The 24,015-nt window shown below is 35.8% G+C and overlaps 1 pseudogene across 1 annotated transcript; it reads left to right on the top strand.

The window, feature by feature from the left end:
- The first annotated feature begins 1,102 nt into the window (after positions 1-1,102).
- Positions 1,103-21,973, top strand: LOC145693042 (glucose dehydrogenase [FAD, quinone] pseudogene; annotated as a pseudogene). Its single transcript, XR_014132696.1, has 2 exons — positions 1,103-1,344; positions 16,953-21,973. The product of XR_014132696.1 is annotated as a glucose dehydrogenase [FAD, quinone] pseudogene (transcript).
- The last annotated feature ends 2,042 nt before the right edge of the window (positions 21,974-24,015 follow it).

Genomic DNA, 24,015 nt, shown 5'->3' with positions numbered 1-24,015 from the left:
CATTGGATAATTCGGATTGAAAACACAATAACACAAACAACCATGAAATAGAAGCGTATGTACGCAGTTTATTGAAATTGATGTTATAGCACACCGAGTTATTCAGATTGGAAACAAGAAAAGCTGTTATAAATTGAGAAATTTATATGCAATTTATATGACTTCTTATCAGTTGTTACTGAATGGTGGTTCATTCTAGACGTATTTGTTTTATTCTTTTTGGCAGATTTACACATTCTAATATTGTAGTTAACTACCTCTTGTTAATGAGCTAGAAGTGTTTCCCTCGGAGCAAAAGATGTTTTGAGAAAATCTTGAGCGAATTGATATCTCAAAAACTCCGCTATCTTTTGACAAGCCGACAGGTGCCAATAGTTGACAATAACTGAAATGGTTAGTTTTAATCTTGAGAATTTTCCGGAATTACTAAAGCTCCCCACTGATGAGGGGAGTTGATATAGCTAATGGTTTTACCAAAACAAACAAGGTAAACAAATACGTACAACCATTTCCTGAATTCCTGTACGTGCTTTTTCTTATTCACACCTTTTTTCACTACCCCTTTATGAGGGTAGTGTTCTGGCCATTGACCTCCAAGAACAAAAATCGTGCGGATCTATGCTTCTTTGTGTCCAGTCACAAATACAGAACATCTGCCTCTCATATGGGAATTCGAAAGAGTTAAGAAAAATAACTAAACTGTATTTTGCGTGGCCAAGATACACAGGTAAATTTATCATTATTATCATAGGGTAAACATTGCTTCAGTGTGGCCAACTTCCAAGATAGACAGGTGGCCAACTTATAGAGCAGTCCAGTAAGTGACGAATGTCTTATGGGAACATGCAGGTTCAAGACGAACTAGGCCAAGATAAGCAGGTGGCCAACTTAGAGAGGTGGCCAAGTTGACAGGTTTCACTGTACATGTTATATTGCGTATTATGGTACAGTATTTATGATTGAGTAACCCATCAGAAATTAAAAGAGGATTTTCCTCTTCTACAACAAGGAAACAACTGACAAGAAATTACGCAACCAAAACATTTAGTCTTCGTATACTGCAGTTATAGTAACAATGGTGAAGGTCGTGAATCTTCAATCTAGAATTACTGGCTAGTCGTCTAGAAACAAGTAAACCCTCTCATGTGTGAAAACGTGTTGCACATCACTTTGTTCCAACCATATGTTTTGCTCCAATAACTGAGCAAGTACATAATGTGCGAAGAGTGACCAATGAAAACAAGAGTGCTGCATTTTCTCTTCTGACTATTCACACTTGAACAAGCAGTATAGTGTAGTGAAGATTGTCCGCCGATGGAACCTGCTTTTTTAAAGTTCTCTGCAGTAAGTACTAATAAGTGGTTTTACAAATGTATACATCTATAATTTGACGTCCAACGGTTATATCCTTTAGGCAGTATTTCTCAAACTTTGGTCAGCGGACCACAGTAGTCCTTAAGATTTTTTTGAAGGTTTAATGAAAATGAAATGAAATCTTTGAGTTTTACGTCCCACGGTTATGCCGGTTAGACTAAAGGAGACGGTGACAATCAGTAATGAATGAAATGGTGGAATGAAGAAAGTGGGAAGAAATGGGAGAACCCCGAGAAAACCCACGCACACGGTGTTTGTCCACCACAAAGGTCACTTGGCGGGGGCTGGGATCGAACCCGGGACCCCTAGCACCAGAGGTGAACTGAAGGTTTAATGTTCCATGGTCATGACATTTAGGCTAAAGAAGAAAGATGATTAAGGAAAGTCCATGACTATGAAATTAAATTTTCTGTGCTCTCTCACCGGGAATCGATTCCGGAACCACATGTCAAAGGCACACGTGCTAGTCACTAGAACCGCGGGGAAGGCTAGGCATGCACTTGTAGTTCTCTTAGATTGAGCATTAACACAGATTCCACAAAAACACAGAAATAAGAATTTTAGGAATGGTAAAAAAAAAAATGGATCAAAAGACTGCGATCTTGGCCAATAATTAGTTTTTAGATCAGGGGCCGCAAAATTTTTGAAAGGCCCCTAAATCGAGTTTTCGTATTTTCTATGGAATAAGCACATCATACTGAGTTAATTGATAGTTTGGGCTTGGCTATACTATATGTAGTTCTCCATATATAAGGCCTAAAAGAAAATTTTTGATTGAAATATATTGGATCTTTTAATCCAAAAATAAAATTCACGTGGATTTCGTATCACACAAACTATAGTCCAGAATATCAGAAAGTTATAGATTATGCAATTTAAGAAGTGCATTATTATTCAACTTCTAATAGCTCACATAGATGTATTATTATAAAGTATTTTTGACACCCTTCAACTAAAAAAAAAAAAAAGAAAAGAAAAAAAAGAAAAGAAAAGAAAAGAAAGAACTAATACGGATTTTATCCTATTAATCCCCTCACATCGGTATTTAAATTGTCCTAGCACAACAGTCAGTACAGGTGTACATTGCGCCGCCATTAGGATTGCTTTATCCAAAACTACCCGCGTACGGCGGTCCGGCCGGTCTGAGTTATAAATATAAAACAGTCGCGTCATTTCGGGAAGGCAGGGAGGCAACTGCACCTTGGGTTGGAGAAATACAGTTTTTTTTTTTTTTAATGAATTATATACTAATAAAAACGTAAAATTCTTATGTCAGTGAACAATCTTGGTTCCCTTCCAAATCGCTACTGATATAAAGTAAAGGGAATTTTAATTAACTACCTGTATCCTTTAGCCTAAAGCAGCGTTTCTCAAACTTTTTTTTTTAAAGTATGACCCATTTTATTACTCAGTACTTTCTGTGAACCCTATTCTACTCCCCTTTGAAAGGAAATTTATACTTCTTTTTATTGTTTTGACCATGTATCTTTATACTTACAGTTTTAAAGTATTGAATATTAATGTATGTAAACAATTGCAGAACGAATGATGGAATGAGAAAGCTAGACGAAATTAGAGAATTAAGGGGAAAAAACCTGATGGTCACAATGTTGTTCACCACATAGTCACAGGACTTGGATTAAACCAGGGACTCCTCCAACTAGGGATGAACGCTATAGTAATGAGCAATGCTTTCTTCACACAAATGTATTTGTTTATATCTTATAACACTATCTTACAGTACATGAACAGGTCCAATTGTGAATATAATTTATAGATAGTGTATACAGAGGGAAGAACAAAAAATATACGAATAGAAGATAATTTATATTTGTACAATTTATCAAGTCAAAGAAGTAGGAACTGACTAGAATTATTAGATCAACGGATGCAAGAGTTAAGACTATATTAATTAAAGAATTTTAATAATATTAAACAATTTAAACTTCTTTTTTGAAAAAAAAGAAAAAAATAACTTTTACGCGTATTTGAAAAAAAAAAAAAGTAGCTAAAATAGGTGATAAATGGAAATAGCACACACAAAATCACGATACACTTTAACTTCTCAAAGGTATCCTAATGGAATTCCTTCGAGATTATCATAGATAAGCATTTCGTTATAGATTGAATTTTACTTTATATAATATGTATATATATTTCAATCAGGCAACACCAACATAAATCTCTCCTCATTCGACTTTCAAACGAATATTGTTAACAATTTGATCAATGAAACCGTCTATGATAGAAATGTAGGAATCACTGACCATTGACTTAAAAGCTCATACATTGGGTCATAGTAGCTCATTAGTTTTTTTTCTTTTTTTTAAAAAAAAAGAAAGAAAGAAAGAAAAGAAAATCTTCGACGACACGAAGCAAGTGCCCCAGTGTTCTTTCCCAAACCAGGACTTGAATAAATATACATGTATTAAATACAGTACGGGTCATGTATCTTGATACGTCCTTGTAACTTTTAAATTAATACATAAAAGTCTGTGAAATTTCGTACTATGCAAATATCGACAAAGTGATACTATCTGGCATACTTTGTAATACCAGCACATTAACAGTGTTGCCAACCCAACATAAACAATTTTTATTATAAAGATTACTGTACTTTTCTTTTCAAACGGCATTGGGTAAGGTTACTACATATTTCAAATCTACGATTCAGTAAACTTTGGCCTATAAAAACACATATCAGTGCAAGTTCGAATCTGCACTAGTGAGTTAGGCAGACTCGTAAACAGTATTGCCAATTTAGTCATTTTAAGGCAAAATCTGGCTATTTTCACGTTAAGTTTAGCCAGTAAAAGTATAGTTTCGATACTAGCTACAATTTTGACCCATTCTACATTCCTAAATGCCACTTTCTAGCCATCTGTCTTTAGCGGTAATCAAATATTTTGTCAACCAAAATTTCTTTAAAAATGTGAATAAAGAGAAAATAAACTTGGCAGACAGGGAAACGGATCACGCGTTAGAAGTCTCAATTTCGTCCCGTAGATGTCAACCTCCTGAGGGTGTTTGCTGCCATCTAATAGTCTGATGTGTAACTTTTACTGCCTTTGTTTTAGTAGTAAAAACTGGGATATGAACAACCATCGTCGCACGTACTCAGGAATTTATTTCGGGAAGGATTCAAAGCTTTTAGAGGGTTTCAATTTTAATATGAGAATAAATTACATTAAAAATGGTAAAACCATCCTTAAAAGTTAAGCAAAATTTACAGAAAAGTCGGCATTTTGAGAGTTCCGGACCCACAAAACCTATCTTCTGCGTACGTTCTTGGCTACTGTTAAAGCCAATGTTATCCGTGAAAATGTTAACGAATTGATTCTATTATCGAACCTGGCCGAAATAATCGCTCAAGCTTCTATTTCAACGAAACAGATTTAAGAGATTAACTTTCGTTCAAGAGTTACCGTGCGTAGTAACGGACGGACGGACGGACGTATTAACATTACAACCTTATGTCTCACTTGCATGATCCTAATAAAATGTTACTTTTTTCTGCCTGCAGTGGTATTTACTTATATTCCTAATATAAAACGTATCTCATGTATATTACTTGTGTCATTCTCGCTTACTTGACACTGTATAATGATGATTTAAGATATTTCACTTTCCAATAGCTAATTTCAATGCGTGGTTATATTACGCGTTAGTATTTCGAGGGTAATTTTGGTTTGGGTTGTGTACTTTTTGTTGCGCTAGATCATCTATAGCCAACATTAATGCAAGAATTGTGAACGAAGGAAATATTTCAAGGGATACGTTTAATGTTTCCGGTCAACATTGTGAGCAATGTGTTGTACATTCTTTATATGTGAATTCAGGGTAAAAATGTTAGATTTGAGAATATTACAGTATAATTTAAGTATGTACAGTATAACTATGGAATGTTTTGCTTGCTTTATTGTTAAATTTTGTTAGCTATTAATTTTGTCATAATTTCAGATTTTAGACATCTTTGGCTATATTCTATAAATCATTTGGCTAATTTCTGACGTGATAACACTGTTTATAAGATCAGAAATGAAAATGAAATCTCCCAGTTTAACGTCCCATGATTATGCCCTTCAGGCTAAGGGAGACGATGATTAAAGCAAGAAAGACGATGAACGATCATGGAAGAATTGGTGGAATGAGGAAGTGAAAGGAAACGGGAGTACCCCAAGGAAACAAAACGGACACGATGTTGTCCACCACAAACTTGTAAGATCAGTATTTTGTAGTAGCAAGCGGTTAAACATTGAGTTCTCTAAGGAGAACGTTCGGTTTTACATTTACACATGTTAGGCTAAGTGAACGAGGACTAGAAAGTAGTTTATGGTGATTCACTGAACATCATTACAAGACGGATTCGTTCATTTGAGCAGGGGAGGGAGAGTTTAAAAGATAATCCTCGGTTTGACCGACCTCGGGAAGCTATGGACGAGATACCAATTTACAGGGCGAGGCAGTTGGTGAAAGACAACTGCTGTATCATCGTGGACATCTTAATTATATATGTTGGCATTAGTGTTGGTAGTACTGACACAATACTTCACCACATTTGAATATTAGGAAGATTTGTGCAAAATAGGTTCTTTATTCTCTTACTAATGATCTGAAGATGAAGAGGAAGAAATGTGCGGTAAATTGCTCACTATATTCCAACCGACTATGAACTACTATGGTCCAAACGGCCTGGGGACATACGCACTGGGGATGAAAATTGGTTTTCTATTACACCACCCGCAACAAACTTAGAACTGCATGTGATTCGATGAAAGAGATCCAAGATCTGTTGTTCTGAGACAAGATTTTAAATCTCTAAAGCGAATTTTAGAATTTTCTTCAAAACGAAGGACCAGCCAATGGTTTCATTCCAGAAGTCGGACTATGAATGGGATGTAGGCCTATTATTCAAATAATTCAAAATAAGACGTTCAAAGACAGTAACTTCAAGGATGCTGCTTTTGCATAACAATGCGTCGGCTCACAATGTTCAATTGTAGGAAATCTGAATGATGACAAAATTCAGATTCTTGAACATCCATCCTACAGTCCCAACCTTTCACCATATGACTTCTAGTTGTTTACTCGAGTGAAGTGTCATCGTTGGAAAGCCTTTTAAGAAGGTGTAAGACCTCGCCGAAGCTATACATTCAGCTCTCCTGACAATACTTCACTCGGAGTACCGTGCTGCCTTTGAACAATGGGTTTAGAGCCTCCGAAGAGGTTTGGAATATGATTGAGAGTACTTTGAAGGATTGTAAATATGTATAAATGTATTGGATAAATGTAAATATTTGAGTATATTTCACAATACTGCAAGGTCACTTGAAAAATTTTATGAATGACCCTCGTAACAGACCGAACATGAAATGAGATTAAAGGAAATATTTCAGTTTAAAATTCCACTATTATGTCCTTTAGTCTACGAGAGACGAAATGATTAAGGCAAGTGAGTGAATCGGTGGAATGAGAATGTAAGAGGAAACTGGAGTACCTCGAGAAAACCCATGGACACGATATTGTCCACCACAAACTTACTTGACCGGGAATCGAACCAGGGACCCCAGTCACGAGAGGTAAGCACTGTACCACTGAGTCACCGTGCCCTTCAACAGACCGAACAGACCTGTAAGCTACACTTTAATATAGAACTGCGTACATAAGCCTACAAGTAACAAACAAAAATTGTAGGCTATATCGTTTCTGAAAAGTACATAGTCATAATACCATTTGTTTTAGCGAATGTAGAATGATTAAACATATTTATTTATTTTTATTCGGAAGAGAAATCATAATTTAAGTGCACCGTTAGAAACATATTACCTTTTATGAACTTCTGAAAATTACTTAACATTCGTAAACCATAAATGAGTCATAAACCTTTGTCTCTTAGTATGAGAAAGTTATTTTTCCTTGATACGACACATGACTATCATTTCTCATGAAAAGTCGACCGTAACTAAAAGAATATTTGAGAAAATTAATTCATCTTCATTGTTACACTCATACATATTGATAATAACCTTTTTTCTGATGTTTTATTAATACGACTGCTCTTTACAGTAACCTTTCGCAAATCAGTAACTTCATATTTCAGATATATAGTTTATATTTTTGTCACTAAAAGTTACCTTATTTATTAGTCCTGACACAAAATTAATCAGTTAACAAAAATTAATATGATCACTGAACTCTATAAAACACACTTCATACTAACAGTGTTCCTTCCAGACATGTTTATAGGGGGTACTGCTCCCCGGAGCTCTGAGAGTGCCCTCCCCGGAGTAGACCAAAATAATACGTCTATAATATACAGTGAAACCTCTACTAACGGACACCTTTATAAAGCGGACACATTTTGTAATCCCCATACACTGCAATAGGGAAAAACATATTGGCAAACCTCTCTAAAGCGGACACTCTCTAGTACGGACACGGACAGTCTTTTCTGTCTTTTATAGGTATTATTTACCTCCGTATTACGGAAACTTTCTCTAGAAACAAAAAGTATAGTAAAAATTCATTTTTCATATATGTCACCAAGGAAGCAATGTGACATTTAGCTTCCTCAACTGTCTGCTCAGCGACCCAGATGAAGCGTCTCTGTTTAGACACAAAAGTTATTGACAGTTGCCCGACGTTTGGGATGACATGTTATGCTACTGTCCCTCTGGAATCTCTGACCAAGTAGAAGACAAGTTTGGTATTTTTTCCCCGCGGTTATACATATTGTCTCAAAAAAGGCACTTCTGGACTGCAATTAACCAACAAATTAAAGCGACATACTGAAAACGTAGTAAGTAGTGATAAGTGTGAAGTGCAGAGAACTATAGCATCTTATTTCAATGTTGTGCCTCGAGCATAGAGTATTGGATGACGGAGGGTAATGCAGATATCGTAACATTTTGGTAATATTCGTAAATACACGATTCATGCAAAAATATTTTTTCTAATTACATATTACCTTGATTATTAATTTACGTAAGAAAATATTGAAACCTCTTTAAGGCGGACACCTCTCTATAGCGGACAATTTTTCATTACTCATGGCTGTCCGCTAGTGTTGCCACGAGACGAGACATTTCTCGTGTCCCGTCTCGTCTCGTCTCGTAAACGAGACGAGACACGAGACGAGACGGGACGTCTCGTGAAATGTCTCGTCCCGTCTCGTGTCTCGAAAATGCAAACGCTGGCGGGATTGGCCAAGATTGAAATTGCCAGTGGTCATATAGATTGCAAAAGGAAAATCCCCTTTGTGAGAAAACATGTTGAAAAGCCTTCATAGAAAAGTGTCCTCTGTCTATTGAATGAATGAATCGTGATACATGAGCTTCCAGGAATATCATCCTTAATGTCTTGTCCCCAATTCCCCTTGCTGTAAACTGAGGAATTCTCTTTTTTTTTTTCATTTCTGGCTGGAATGATGACAAACAAAATCAAAGACAGGGAAGATTTTTACAAGGTCAAGAAACCGAAATACAACCCCATCTATTCAATTTGAAAACTGGATAAGGTCTACACTCATTACAGGCTGTAGTTGAAAGTTCTGGTTGAGATGGCGGATTCTCTGGTGGAGGTATTCTTTTTGCTATATGAACCGAAATTAACCGAAAACGGCAATTGAAGTATGTCATCTTGCAACTAAAATTTTGTCTTCTCTCTCTCTCTCTCTCTCTCTCTCTCTCTCACACACACACACACATACACATAAACATACACTTTTACCATTTTACCAATCGCTCGCTTATTATACAGCAGTCATGTTGTAAAATTCACCTCTTCGTTTGGAAGGCGGGCGCAGGACAAAAAAAGCAGATATTATCGACGAACCTTTCAAATTGTTTGCTTTCAGCAAATTTATGATACTAACAATAACACTTTAAATGAAGAGGTTTTACAGGGGGACCTTCGTTTTGTTACGCGGAAATGTTTGATCTGACCAGTGTGCGAAATTGCCCTCTGCTTCCAAGGTTCGCCGACTCTACTGTTCCTTTCCTCTTTTAAGGTCGCGTCATAACTACCCTTCTTTGAAAACCGAAGATGCAGTAAAATTGTGACGTCACGGCGGGAGCAGAAACAGCTTTCGCCTAAGGTCCTTGTCATTCACCCTCTTGTTTGTTTCTTTGATTTTTGCAGGAAAGTGAGTGATTCTTGCTTTCCTGTATTAAGAAAATATTAATTACTGTAGTGCTCGTGTTAGCCTATAAGCATGTCGAATTCTACACTAAGTATTTGCCGCAATTATAGTAGAAATACTACGGGTTCCAAAGTTATTTATCATGTATTTCCCTCGGTTCCTTTGCGGAAAGTTTGGCGAAAGAAATGCTGTCGGAAAGATATCTTTAAAGTTGAAAACGCCAGCGTCTATTCCGATCATTTTATTCCCGAAGCTTATGGACATAATTTAAAATGTGAGCTTCTAAATATTCTACCCAAGAAAAAGTTTAAACAAGACGTGCCTTCACTAAACTTACCTTTACTATACGGAACCGTGTTGATGTAAATAATGAAAGAATTAAATGTACGGAAGTTAGGTGTTTAAAGAAAAAACAAATCAGACATTGGGGTGCAGCCAGATGAAATAACTATTGTGACTGAAATAAAAAATAACTCTTTATGATGTTTTTCGTTTGTTTTGTGGAGAGTGAGGGGCATAAACCAAAGGAAGAGCTCTCCTTTTTGCGTAAAGAGAACGAAAAACTGAAGTCTAACAGTATGTACAAAGCCAAAATAATATGTTTACAAACGAAGTTAAAAGAATTGGAAAGCAAATATAATAAAGAATTAATTTCAAAGGCCAGTTCTAAAATATAATATTGTGATCGTTTCAATAAAGTGGTTAATAACCGGTGGTGGATATATTACGAAAAAGTTTTATACAGGGCCAAGTAAATATGCTAGTGAATGGCAAGAAGAAACTAACATGGATTGATTAAGATATCATTCGTGCATTAACACAACATGCCTCATTGATAAATTATACAATCATCTGCGGTTACAAGTTCGAATCCCCGTACCCAATGTGTCAACATTTCGACGTTGTATGATTGCGAATAGATCATGACAATATAAGAAACTTTAATCCAAAATGGCCACCCAAAAATCAACTTTTTTTAGACCACTAGCTAATCTGGGTGTACTGTCATGAGTTTGTTACACAAACGGGGCAACCACCATATAGTGGCACACACCCCGCGGTTATGGAAACAGATTTGTACCATGGAGGTGAAGACTGGCCCCAAGCATTCTTTGGTCCGATGTGTCGTTCAGCTCCCATTACTATGGCACTTTAAGTAGAGCTTACTGTGCAGTAACATATAAAATTTCAATCAAATACTTTCCATTACTCAATAAAATTATTTGGTTCCGAGCTTTTTTTAAAAAAAATAATTGCAACAAATCTAAACATGCTAAAATGAAAAGTAGTTTTTGGATTGGTATGGAAACCTAAAGGCTGGAATATATGAAATCAAAGTGTACACACATATCTATCTCTCTATCTCTCTATTTATCTATATATCTTTCTATCTCTCTGTCTCTCTGTCTGTCTGTCTGTCTCTCTCTCTCTCTCTCTCTCATATATATGTATACAGACACTATAAAGCAAGTGGGCTGATAGTATACGATAGTGTCGTGGATGGTGACACCTTTACATCGAACTTTGCTTGTCGTGTAAACATTATTTGACATTAGTGTCTTCATCTTCAACGTACCTATGAGCAATTTACTGTATATTCGTGTATTGAAACTGGTGAAACAAATTTCAATGTTTCAGAATGTAAAAAAAAAAAAAAAAAAAAAAAAAAAGCCAGGGTCGAGAAGCCTCAGACAACTAACAGCAGAGATATATTATCTTGTAAATTATTTGTCCTTGCCTTGTGAGCTTATTTGAATTTATTTTTAAGACCTTTAGACAACTTTGGCCCACCCCGAATGGATGATGATGGGAAAATTAGTGGAATGAAGAAAGTGGTAGGATACTAGACAACTTCGAGAAAACACACACCGAGTTTTAGGTCCCACGGTAATGCCGGTTAGGCTAAAGGAGACGGTGATGATGAGTAATGAATGAAATAGTGGAATGAAGAAAGTGGGATGAAACGGGAGAACCCCGAGAAAACCCACGCACACGGTGTTTGTCCACCACAAGGTTCACTTGGCAGGGGCTGGGATCGAACCCAAGACCCCACGCGCCAGAGGTGAACGCTCTACCACTGAGCTACCGCGGCCCCCACACACATTCGATGTTTGTCCACCACAAAGCTCACATGGCACTAACCGAGATCGAACCGACTACAACATACACCAGAGGTGAAGGCTTCACGGTGTAGTTACCGTGACATTTCTTGTCTTTGTGTTCTGGTTAATACTTGTAACTTAGTTGTATCTTGATTAGCATGGTGCAGCCTGCTACATTCAACTTTCGTTCCCATGGTATGCTGCTATATTTTTTACGAGACAAGACGAGACAAAACGAGACAAACGAGACGAGACGAGACGGGACAGAACCTCTCGAGACGAGACGAGACAGTCTGAAGTCTCGTCTCGTCTCGTCTCGTGGGAACACTACTGTCCGCTTTAGAGAGGTTTCACTGTATAATAAAAAATAGTACCAACTGTGCCCCCCTCGGAACATTCTTTCTCAAAGGAACACTACACACTAAACGGAAAGGAACTCGTACCGTGAGATGAAAACAAACGAAAAATTGTCAAGGGAAGCACTTTATTATCCCAACACACATTTTAGGTTACCGAACATCCACTTTCGATTATTTTAGTTGGTAAGCAAGGTTAGTCACATTGGTATGAGGCAAAGGTACGGACCGACAATACTGAGTGACGGGAAAGTCAGACATTGTGCAGAGAGTTTCGGAAAGGGTGTTCAAATATTCATGACTATTAGGGTAGCAGAAAACCTAATGTTCAGATGGACGATTGATGGAACGTATTAACGAAAAAGTGCGATCCAATCGTCGGTTCACAATACCTGAATTCGCCAGAGAGTATTTAGAAGTGTCTACAAAAACAGTGCATCGAATTGTGACTCAAGTTAGATGTCACTAACTGTGAGCAAAGAGGGTGCTAAAAATGCTGACAGACGCTCACAAAGAGCAAATAATGACAACCGTACGGGATTTTTTGGCCCGATGAGGGAAGGATAGGGAAGACCTCTTTTCCCACATAGTGAGTGAATATTGTACCACTGGGGAGTCGAAGCAGTGGTCAATGCAACAAGAAGTTGGTACTATGTTTCAAAATTTATTTCAAATTTCAACAGTTTCCCCACGATGTGGTTACAATAGGCGAGCTCCCTCGTTACTATATGGTTACGTACGCACCTTTGGTGTGAAAGACCGGGGTTAGATTCCAGGCGGGAATTCATGTGGTTCAGAATCCACGTTAAGCTGTAGGTCCATGTCTCATATAGCTTCGGGGCTGAAAGGGGCGCTTATCATCAATCCAACTAACTACGAACAAACAACAGGCAGCAGTGATTTCAGTATGACGAAAGAAATTGTAGAAAACGTCCCTTTTCTCCTTGCAACGGGAATTTTCGAAAACGTTGGGACAGCTTATATTTAGTGAGAAGGAATATACCAAGTTTCATCTTCTCAACTTGGCAGGATCGTAAGAAACTCAATTTTTTTTTTAACATAAATCCTCCCCTCCCACTTCTTCTACGGATACACATTTTAATCAAAGTAACACTACAAAAATCCAGTTCAAGGTTATATAAATATATTTACATGCCTTATGTTAGGAATGAAAACCAGTGATGACGCCAGCTTTCATTTATTTGGGGTGGTGAGAAGCAGAGGGGCAGAGAAACTTTTGGGACAACTATTTTTTAAATATCGAAAATAATATTTTTATAACATGTGTGGAAACTGTCGGGGTACAGACGTAGCCACAAGATGGGTGTTCGGAGTTTAACCCCGTTCAGCAAGACGATATGCAAAAATAAACATTTATCATATTACTATATGCAGGATGGTAAGAAACTACTTGAACAAACTTCAGGAGCTGATTCCCGACACCGAAACCAGCAAAAAAGTAATCTAGAACTTTCGTCAATGAGGGATAGTTTCAGCGAAATAAGGTGCCGAAAGCGTGGGGAAATGAATTTCAGAGGGCTGTAATTCAAAAACAACGCAACGAAGAGAGTGTGGTTTAGAACATGACACTCGAAGTCATACCTGCTCGATTGAAAAATGTATGTTTCAAACCTCCGCAAGATGTGTGAAAGATATTCCCCAAAGTAACTTAGGGATTCCCTATAACGTTGCGTTGTTTTTGAATTACAGTCCTTTGAAATTCATTTTCCCACGCTTTCGGCACCTTATATCGCCGAAACTATCCCTCACTGACAAAAGTTCCATAGGAGTTTTTGCTGGTTTCGGTGTCGGGAATCAGCTTCCGAAGTGTGTTAAAATAGTTTCTCACCATCCTGTATATAAACACCTGAAATTTTACGAACTTGGAAGCTTGAATTTCTCCTTTTAAGAACTTCTGCATACGCCATTGCTTCTGTGACTATTTTATCCATATCTGGATCACCCATCTGCATTTGTGGAAATAATTTTTACAACAAGCAAAATCCTAGAAACTTTGACTACGAGGTGTGAAACAATACATAAAGCATGTCACGTAATTATTCAGTCCAGTAGACAAATCGCTTGTGCAAACGATAGCATACGATGCAAAAAAAGTAGCTCAGCTGTCTTGTCCACTATGGGCATGAGTTCAGTATAAGCAGGCTAGTCAGTCCGTGTGGGAGATCTCATTACTTCCTTCAACCATACTGAATCGTTAAGCACTTTTTAAGCATTCTGTCAGTTCGTGTGATGGAATAATAATAATAATAATAATAATAATAATAATAATAATAATAATAATAATAATAATAATAATAATAATAATAATAATAATAATAATAATAAAAGGCATGTAAAGGTCTAGAAATATGTACGTAACTCCGTCTAAACCTGGAATTTATTTATTTATTTCTCATGATCAACGATTTCACTACAATTGCCCCTCGATAAATGTTTTCAAGAGAAATGCGTTATGATAGAAAGTCGTTAATAAAACATTCAATTATGAAATATTAACATAATCCACGCCGCGCCATCTTTGACAAAATTGTAAAACACACACGTGCTTGTTTTACAACATATACTGTACAGGTGGAAGGTAATCTCGTCGCCGGAAAAGTTCCGGAGGTGACTCTATATCAAATGAAACAAAAAAAGTTCCAATAAGCATGGCTCGAAAAACGCCTCCATTCAGTTATAAACCAGCGAAAACGCGAAAACGTACTTTCTAAAACATCCTAGTTTGAAGACTTTAGGGCTTATCGTAAGCGAATCAAGGAATTACGCAGGAACTACTATAGTATTCGTTGTATGCAAATATCACATGTTTTATAACCGTCCGGTACCGGTAAAACGAATGCTCAATTAATACTTAAAGTGCATATTAGCAGCCTATCTTTCAATATACAATTCATTATGCTAGTACCAAAGGATTCTGAAACATGGGTATTTAGATAGAGCACATAACTGCAGTAGTTTTTCTTTAATTCCTTGACCCACTTCCCATAGGCCCCACAGTTTTCAAGCTAGGACGTTTAAAAAGGTTTTTTTTTTTTTAATTTTCAGCAGTTTATAACTATGAAAGAAGGCGTTCCTCGATCTATTTCTAGTAGAATCTTTGGGGGCACAGTGACTCAGTGGTAGAGCATTCACCTCTGTTGCGTGGTGTCCCTGGTTCGATCGCAGCTCGCGCCAAGTGAGCTTTATGGTGGACAAATATTGTGTTCGTGGATTTCCCTGGGGTTCTCCCATTTCCTTCCACCTTTCTTCATTCCACCATTTTCATTCATTTCTCATCATCACCCTCCTTTAGTCTAGCTGCCATAATCGTGGGACGTAAAACTTAAAGATTTCATTTCATTTTCTATATTTGAGGACAATTTATATTTGAAAATCACACCTTGTGGATATTTGAACGAGCAATGACATCCCATATTCTAGGATTATTAATGAGATATTTATGAAATCTGAACAAAATCATACAATTCACTTGTAAGAAAAATCGTCCGAAGAAAACGAAAATATCACTCCCCTTAGAATAAACTGCTCCTTCTTGTTTCTTTCATCATAAATTATTATGCCACATTGTAGAAATCGTTAGTGTAGTGAAATACAAAATGAGCAAAATTGTCTGACTCGTTCTTTTAGATAATAGTCAGGGACAAAACTAACTCCTTGAAATAGTGTGAATTTTTCAAGCGAAACTACTAATGTTATATTGTAGAAGATTAATAAATTATTTTACGAAATATAAAGACAATCGACAGAAAAAAAAAAACTCATCCCATAAGAGTAACTTATTCCTTTCGGAGTTTTTAAAAATGACTAATACCATATGATAGGGTTGTTAATACCGTAAAAATATTGATTTATGAAATATGTTCCTTACAACCGTTTTATGAAAAACAGCTTTTTATCTTCCAGTACATTACTCTTTATTTTTAGGAGTAGGAAAAAAATCTTCGAAAACCTTCCTCTGAAGAATCTTATTTCTTTGAAAAAGTATAAAATTTGGTCCGGTAAGAATATAAAGAAAGACAGAAAGAAAAAACATCTTAATGTCACTAATACTTACACTAGTAAGACTTACAACATATTTTATGTGTATTTTCTGAGCTTTCTCGTAGCTAAGTGAATATGGATAACATTGCCGCTATTCACGCAGAATATATGGACTGTGGTTCAAATTCCAATTCTAGAACGATGTCACATATAGATTCGGTGTTAATGTGGCTATTTGTAACATATTATACCTCTATCGTTACCCTATTCATTGATTTATTTGTAGGGAAAATATAGGAAATTTTCTTTTCTACACGTCTTATTGTTTGACGATACAGAACATTTACTCCTGTATTCTCAGTCTGAAAAAAAATCTTTGTCCTTTCTTAAGCCACTTTATAAAATTCCTTTGAATTTTCTTAAATTTTATTAGGCTACATTACATTACATTAACGATATTAGTAACCATTAACACTGATGGAAAATGATACACAATAAGCGAGAATATTATAAATATATTTATTACAACGATGATAGCTTCCAGAATACCACATCTTACTTTTTTCTAGAAAGTTTACAAATTGTATAAATTTGGTAGCTTTACAGATCACCCCCCTTCCCTACGAGGAATCTTTTATAAATAAAATACTCAACCTATAGTATGTATCTAATGTGTATTATTAATTTCAACATCACCGAACTGCAAGAATGTCACGCTTATGGTATATGAGTAAGTATCAAAGGAAAACGAGAATTCCCCAAGAACACCTATACAAGTGAAAAATATTCTCTCATCTGCCACTTTGCTACATCATAGACGCGATTAATATTACGTATGACTAGAATATTCTAACTTTTATAGATAATAAAAATAGTTATTTTATTAAAAAAAAAAGGAGTAGGATACAAATTGCTTCTCTTTCTATTACGACTATTAATTCTAACAATGACCAATGTATGTATTTTTCTTTGTTTTAGGATGGAACTTTACAACTTTAAATAATGGAGTCCTGTCCTGCAGTAGCCCAATCATGCCCTGGTCACGTAACTGGTTTCAGTGCAATGCTATTCACTAATCTAATTGCAACACTTTCCAACAGTCAATGTAATACTGCAAAACCAGAGGAGTATCCTCCAGATGTCCTTAATCTTTACGAAGAGTATGACTTCATTGTGGTAGGTGCTGGATCAGCTGGATCAGTGGTAGCAAGCAGATTATCTGAAATGGAGGATTGGACAGTTCTTCTTCTGGAAGCAGGAGGGGATCCGCCTTTTTCATCAGACATTCCACTCCTTTTCAATACGCTTCAAAAGACTGACGTAGACTGGCAAGATCAAACTGAACCAGATGGAAAATCTTGTTTAGGAATGATAGGTCAACGTTGTAATTGGCCAAGTGGTAAAGTTTTGGGTGGGTCAAGCACTATAAACGCAATGCTTTATGTTCGTGGAAATAAACGCGATTACGGCAACTGGGGGGCACTGGGTAACCATGGATGGAGTTATCAAGAAGTACTCAAATACTTCAAAAAATCTGAAGACATGAAAACACCTTCGAGAATTAATGACACAAAATATCATTCAACGGGAGGGTACTTAACGGTGCAAGATTTTGGTTACCGTTCAACATTAGCAGATGCAATTTTGGCAGGAGCAGAAGAATTAGGATATGAGATTAAAGACTTCAACAGTAAAGATCAGAAAGGTTTCTCTTTGTCGGATGGAACAGTGAGAGATGGTACGCGATGTAATACAGCAAAAGCTTTCCTTAGTCCTATCAAATCCAGAAACAATCTTCATGTATCTAAATTTTCCCATGTAACTAAAGTACTAATAGATCCGCTAACTAAGCAAGCGATTGGAGTTCAATTTGAGAAAAATGGAAGTCGTAATGAAGTTAGGGTAAGGAGAGAAGTTATTTTATCTGCAGGAGCTGTTAATTCACCTCAAATTTTAATGTTAAGTGGCGTTGGTCCTGAATGGCATCTTCAGGAGATGAACATTTCTGTGATACAAGATCTTAAAGTGGGAGAAAATCTACAGGATCATATACTACCATTAATACCAACCTTCACATTTACAAAGGATGCTATTGCCCCACCCACAGCACTGTTCGATGCAGCATATGAATTTCTTTTTCATAGAAGAGGCCCACTAACAACTCTTGAGGAAAGTCAAGTTACAGGATTTATTACAACTAAGTATACCTCGAAAGATTATCCCGACATTCAAATTAATGTTTTGAAATTATCTGCTAACGAATCGTCCATGACTGACATATTAATCGATGCATTCGGGTTTCGACCCGAATATGGGAATTCCGTATTTGGAGATATTTCAAAACGAGGATTACTTTTCATGATTCCCGTTCTTCTCAGACCAAAGAGTAGGGGTAAAATATTGTTACGAAGCAATAATCCTTTGGATAAACCATTAATATATGCTAATTATTTTGATGAAGAGATTGATATTCTTACCCTAATTGAAGGTATTAAATTTGTCATTAAGCTCAGTGAAACTAAACCTCTAAAAGACCATGGAGTTGAAATGAGTTCAAATGTCTATCCTGGCTGTGAAACTCTAGAATATCGATCTGACGCCTACTGGGCTTGTGCTATTTTACATATAGCATCAACAACGTATCATCCAGTAGGGACTTGCAAAATGGGTCCTGATTCTGATCCAAATGCTGTCGTAGATCCTATGCTCAGAGTACGTGGTGTAAATGGACTGAGGGTGATCGATGCGTCCATTATGCCTACTATAGTGAGTGGTAACACAAATGCTCCCACGATTATGATTGGTGAGAAGGGTGCAGATATGATAAAATATTATTGGCAAAATGAAACCTGAAATACATTCTGGTTGTATAGTGAAAATTTTGATCTCGTGAGCTGTTATACTATAGTGAACAATATCTAATTTCTAAGCATGCACTTAGTAAAGGTCACAGCAAAAGGCATTTTTTCGAGGTTTCACATGGAATTGCGTACTGGTATTGCAGGAGTGAATATCTTTTGTATTCAGTATTTAGATAACACAATGATCTATTTTTCATTCCATAGGCCAGGGGTGGCCAACCTACTTAAATTTAAGAGCTGCTTTTCATTTGAGGAATAAACGGAAGTCATTATTATATAGTTAACTAAACGGAATCATAAACCAATGACAATGATCGGTACAGACAGAATGACACACCACCGAGGGCTACTTCCACGTGACCAGTATAGTAGACCATGATCGACGCATTGGCTACCCCTGCCATAAACCGTACTAGTTTACAGGCTGTAACCAACATCACTAAATTTTATTATTAGTTAAAATCAATAGATTGAAAATCCTTCCTAGATATTACAACAATCGAAATGAATTTGAGATTTTTTTTTTTTTTTTAAGAATGGTAATAGATCAAAATACTCTTGTAAAACATTTTCAAACGCTACTATAACAGTCTACTCTAGAACTGACCAGAGAAAAGACACTCTGTTATGTTTCCAAAATAATGATTCAATTTTTTTTGAACATTCAATAGATCTTACGTACACATGAAATGAAAAAAAGAACCATATAAAATTCAGGTGTGACATTTATTCACATTCTTTTCTTTTTCTGAAAAGGAATGACTTAGCCCAGTAATTATGAAACATATTTCCTATAGGTTATCTTGCTTCAAATACTGATAATAAATATATAAATAAACGTAAAATGAGTATAAGTCACGAATTTGAGCTTTAAGTAAAAACTAGGAGGGTATTTTCATATTCATTCTTAGTGCCGACGTATGCCATTGATTTAAAGTACATACGAAAATGAGTAGTTGAAGAATCTATATAAGTTCGCCGTTCATAATAAAAATTAGACTTTTTTTGTTGTTTCGCTTGTGTACAACTTTGTTCATACTATGATGGACATAAGAAAAGAGAAGAAAATATTTGAAAAACTAAATAATAATAATAATAATAAATTGTAGGAGGTGTCAGTATTTTGTGTGAAGAAACTACAGATATGTGAAAGGTGAAAATGTTGTGTCACTTCTAGAAAACAGTAATAAGGAAGCAGAATTTCAAAAGTAAATCACTTTCTAAGACAAAACTGAAATGTAGTAAATAGAAAATAAGAAATTAGATTAAGGTATGTTTTTCTTTAACATAAATATCAAGTAACATAACTACTAGGAGGCATTTTCTAGTTCAAATTGCAATTTCGGTCATGCATCAATAGATTCAAACCAGCATTTTCCAAGTAAAGGACTTAGAAAAGGAGAAGAACCTATCAAATGAAGATAGTGAAAACATTCTTTTCAACATCTACAATACTAGAAGTCAACTCTGTATCCATACTACTATGCAAGTTGAACAGACTGAAGTACACATGGGGGACAGACGTAACTCAAGGACCCAACTCGATCATGGATGATCTCATTCTGATAGGTTTAGCTCCTTATATTATTCATTTTCTTATAATTAAAAATAATTTATTTTTTTGGTAATTGAAATTATATTTTTCATTCTTGTCTTTTCGAAACTAGATTACTGATATTTCTGATTTAGCTAATCTAATAACCCAATGTCGAAGATACTTGAAGTAATGTTTTCATATTATATAATATTCTAATAAATCTAAGTCAGTATAACCTACGATAATCATATAACTGAATCACATTGAAATTTTATTCATCCATCAATTATGATATATAGCTCTTCTGAATAGTGCATAGAGCTGAATCTATCAGAAGGATATCATCCATGATCATGTCGAATATTCTTGAGTTGGGTCTGTTCTCTATGGGTGTTTAGGTCTGTTCAACATGGATAGTAGCATGGATGTAGATTTGACTTCTAATATTGATGTTGGGAAAATTATCTTCGCCACCTTCAATCTTCTAAGTTCCTCCCTCGGAAAGAAACTGTTTGAATCCCTTGACCGAACGCTAGAAAATGCCTCCGAATAAAAATCTTTCTCGGTATTTTTTTTAACTAAAGAAAAAAGATCTTTTTCAAATTTCTATTTACTTCATTTCCAGTTGTGTGCTAGAAAGCTGTTTCACTGCTTTCTGGAAATGACATACCATTTTCAACTTTTGCTTGCTTGTGGTTTCTCTACACAAAACACTAATATCTCTTATGGCGTTTTTGAGATTTTATTTTCCATTTTCTTTCAAAGTTTTTCTTCTTCTATTTCCTCATGTCCATCAAAACATATCAGATCCAGTAACCTAATCGAGTTGCATGGTTTACTTAGGTTTATTGACTGATAATTCTTTCTCTGGATATACCGCAGAAATGACCATTCATATAGGTAAAAAAATTCAAATAATTATTGTATAAATTAACTATATATTGAGAAAGATTGCAAATTAATGATAAAATATCAAATAATTTTACAGCTATATTCCAAGTCTGCTCCAACACTATACGCTAAAACTGATAAGTGAATTAATGGTTTTTGAAATAATATATATTCTTTTTCCTATGCGTAAAATAGTTCCTAAATGTAAAGTGAAAAATTGACACTTACTGAGTTGTGTCATTACACAGCAATCACAAGATAAAAGTGTCAAGCACTATTATGATTATTATTGGTTGAATGGGATCAGTTGGATTATTCTTCACAATGTATACCACTTCTGGAAAGTACGCATGACCTGTGTTCAATTTTATGTATGTGTAAACTTTAATTTCAAGCAGTATAAATTACAGAGTCTTGTGGAGATCTGAACCTTCACATACTTCTTCAAAGTTTGCTCTTATTACATCTTAATGTTTATAATTGCTTCCAATTTATGGCCTGCCCTCATATTAAGTGCTAAATGTGAAATACACTTTGTATTTCTGGGAATTTTTACCTTTTCCTCAATTGAAATACACATGACTGGTTATGTGAGATTGTACGAACTATCGGAAGAAAGAAATAAGAAAATAAAAATTGTTAATTGAGAAGTTTAATTTTGGGTTTTTTATTTTACTAAAATATGAAAAAGTATACAGTCGGATATGAGTTTTCACAGCTAGGTGTAGCCCACCTCACTAGTGATTAAAACCCTGTCATTAAAAAAAAAGAAAAAAAGAAAAAGAAAAAGAAAACAATGGTTCCTTAAGACTAATATATACCAGGGATAATCAAATCTGAAATATTTGAGCAGTTTCGTCTGTTTAAGCTCCTAAGCGTTGTTTCACCGGTGTTTCGAGCGAAGGCGAGTGTCACGTGCCAGGGATTTGCTAACTATCGAACGAGTTGAGTTGAATTGATTTACAGTTTAGCGCTCCTTTCAGCAGCGAAGTTATATGAGACGTGGATCTACAGCTTAACGTAGAATCCGAACCACATGAGCTCCCGCCGGAAATCGAACCCGGGTCACACGCCAAGGCTCCGTACCCTAACTGCTTAGCCACGAGCAAGCTCAAACTATCGAATGAGAAACACGCTAAATCATAAAGCGTACACTCCGCACAGCATACGAAAAGACTTGTTTCATAATAATGATTTTATTTTATAATGTTATGCTTTACAATTATATTTGCTTAATGGAATTACATTTTAAACTTTCTTTCTTGCTGAAAATGTGTTATATGAAACTTAAATGAAAGTGGAAAGTGAAATTAAATACATGATGTTCTACAAAAGGTGATAATGGAAAACAAGCTTCAAAAGAATTGAGATACACTTTATTTTCTTTTTAATTATTACATATATACATAATTTCTTGTATTTTGTCTTATAAAGAAAAGGTACACAATAAATCTTAATATTATATAGAAGGCACACTTGTGTCGCAGAAGTTTTATAAGGTAATACAAGAAAGTAATTCTATTATTATTATTATTATTATTATTATTTGTAGTAGTAGTAGTAGTAGTAGTTGTTGTTGTTGTTGTTGTATTAGTGGTAGTAAGTAGTAGTAGCGATCCACACTGACTCAGTGGCTGAACGCACGTGCTTTCGATGCAAGGAGTCCTGGGTTCGAATCCCACTGGGCGAGCCTTAAAACTTTGAACGTATTACGGTGTTCCAGGTTTCGTCTTAAACTGGAGACCCAAGTTTCGTGGACCCAAGTCTTGGTGCTCTAAATAACACTAAATTTCAAAGCAACCAACAAAACAAAGCGTATAATCTATATCCATCCATGTCACTCCAGAAGTTCATATTCTTCCCAGGAAGAAATATTCCAGGACGGAATATCTATTACAACTATTCCGGTCTATCATGAGAAATTATTTGAAAGCTCTACCAGTGTTGTAGAAATTTTTCCTTGTTTGACTACTTAATACTTTTTCACTTGACACGGATGGAGCCCATACGGAACAAGTCTAATGGACCTACAAGCTATTTGGAGGTGAAGGCTCACACACTTTTCTAATTTCGGCACATAGTGGGGGTAATGCAGTCTTCGGTCGCCTTTACTTACTCAGATAGTCCTATATACTCATTTCAAAAAAAAAAACTGGGTGAATCTTAGAGTAGCACTGTGACGAGGGTGGCATAAGAAAACTTTTCCGGGACGCCTCACCGACTACACTACAATGGCTCTACACTTGACATAAAGCTATACGTTTCTAAGGGAGATAAAAGAAATAACATCTATTTATAATTGAACTTAACACCCAACACTAAACCCTCGCCACTGATCAAGTTGCTAGTGGTGTCCCGACAAAACGTACCAGCGACAAAACGTACCACCTGAATTTTCGCGACAAAACGTACCACTTTTGACGACCTGTCATAAATGACAACCTGTCATGGTTTAATTATAGCATTTCTGATATTTATTCCACGACAAAACGTACCACTTATATAAATTACAACCTGTCTTGGACCAATTAAAACATTTCGGATATTTAATCCGCGACAAAACGTACCACTTCAAGTTTTTTTTTTTTTTTTTTTTTTTTTTCAGCGTGTTCACAGATTATTCTCCAGATCGAACAAACTTCTCTTAAATGTTCTGTACGTGACAAACGTAACATTAAACACGTTTATCAGCGAGTAAGAGAACACGAGTCTTCCAAAATACATTAGATCAATGTGGGTGCTTACATATCTA

The sequence above is a fragment of the Thermobia domestica genome, chromosome 8, assembly GCF_964235325.1.
Source record: "Thermobia domestica chromosome 8, izTheDome1.hap1.1, whole genome shotgun sequence".
Classification (NCBI taxonomy): Eukaryota; Metazoa; Arthropoda; class Insecta; order Zygentoma; family Lepismatidae; genus Thermobia; species Thermobia domestica.
Note: the sequence above shows the minus strand (reverse complement) of the source record. Positions and strands in the feature narration are given on the sequence as shown.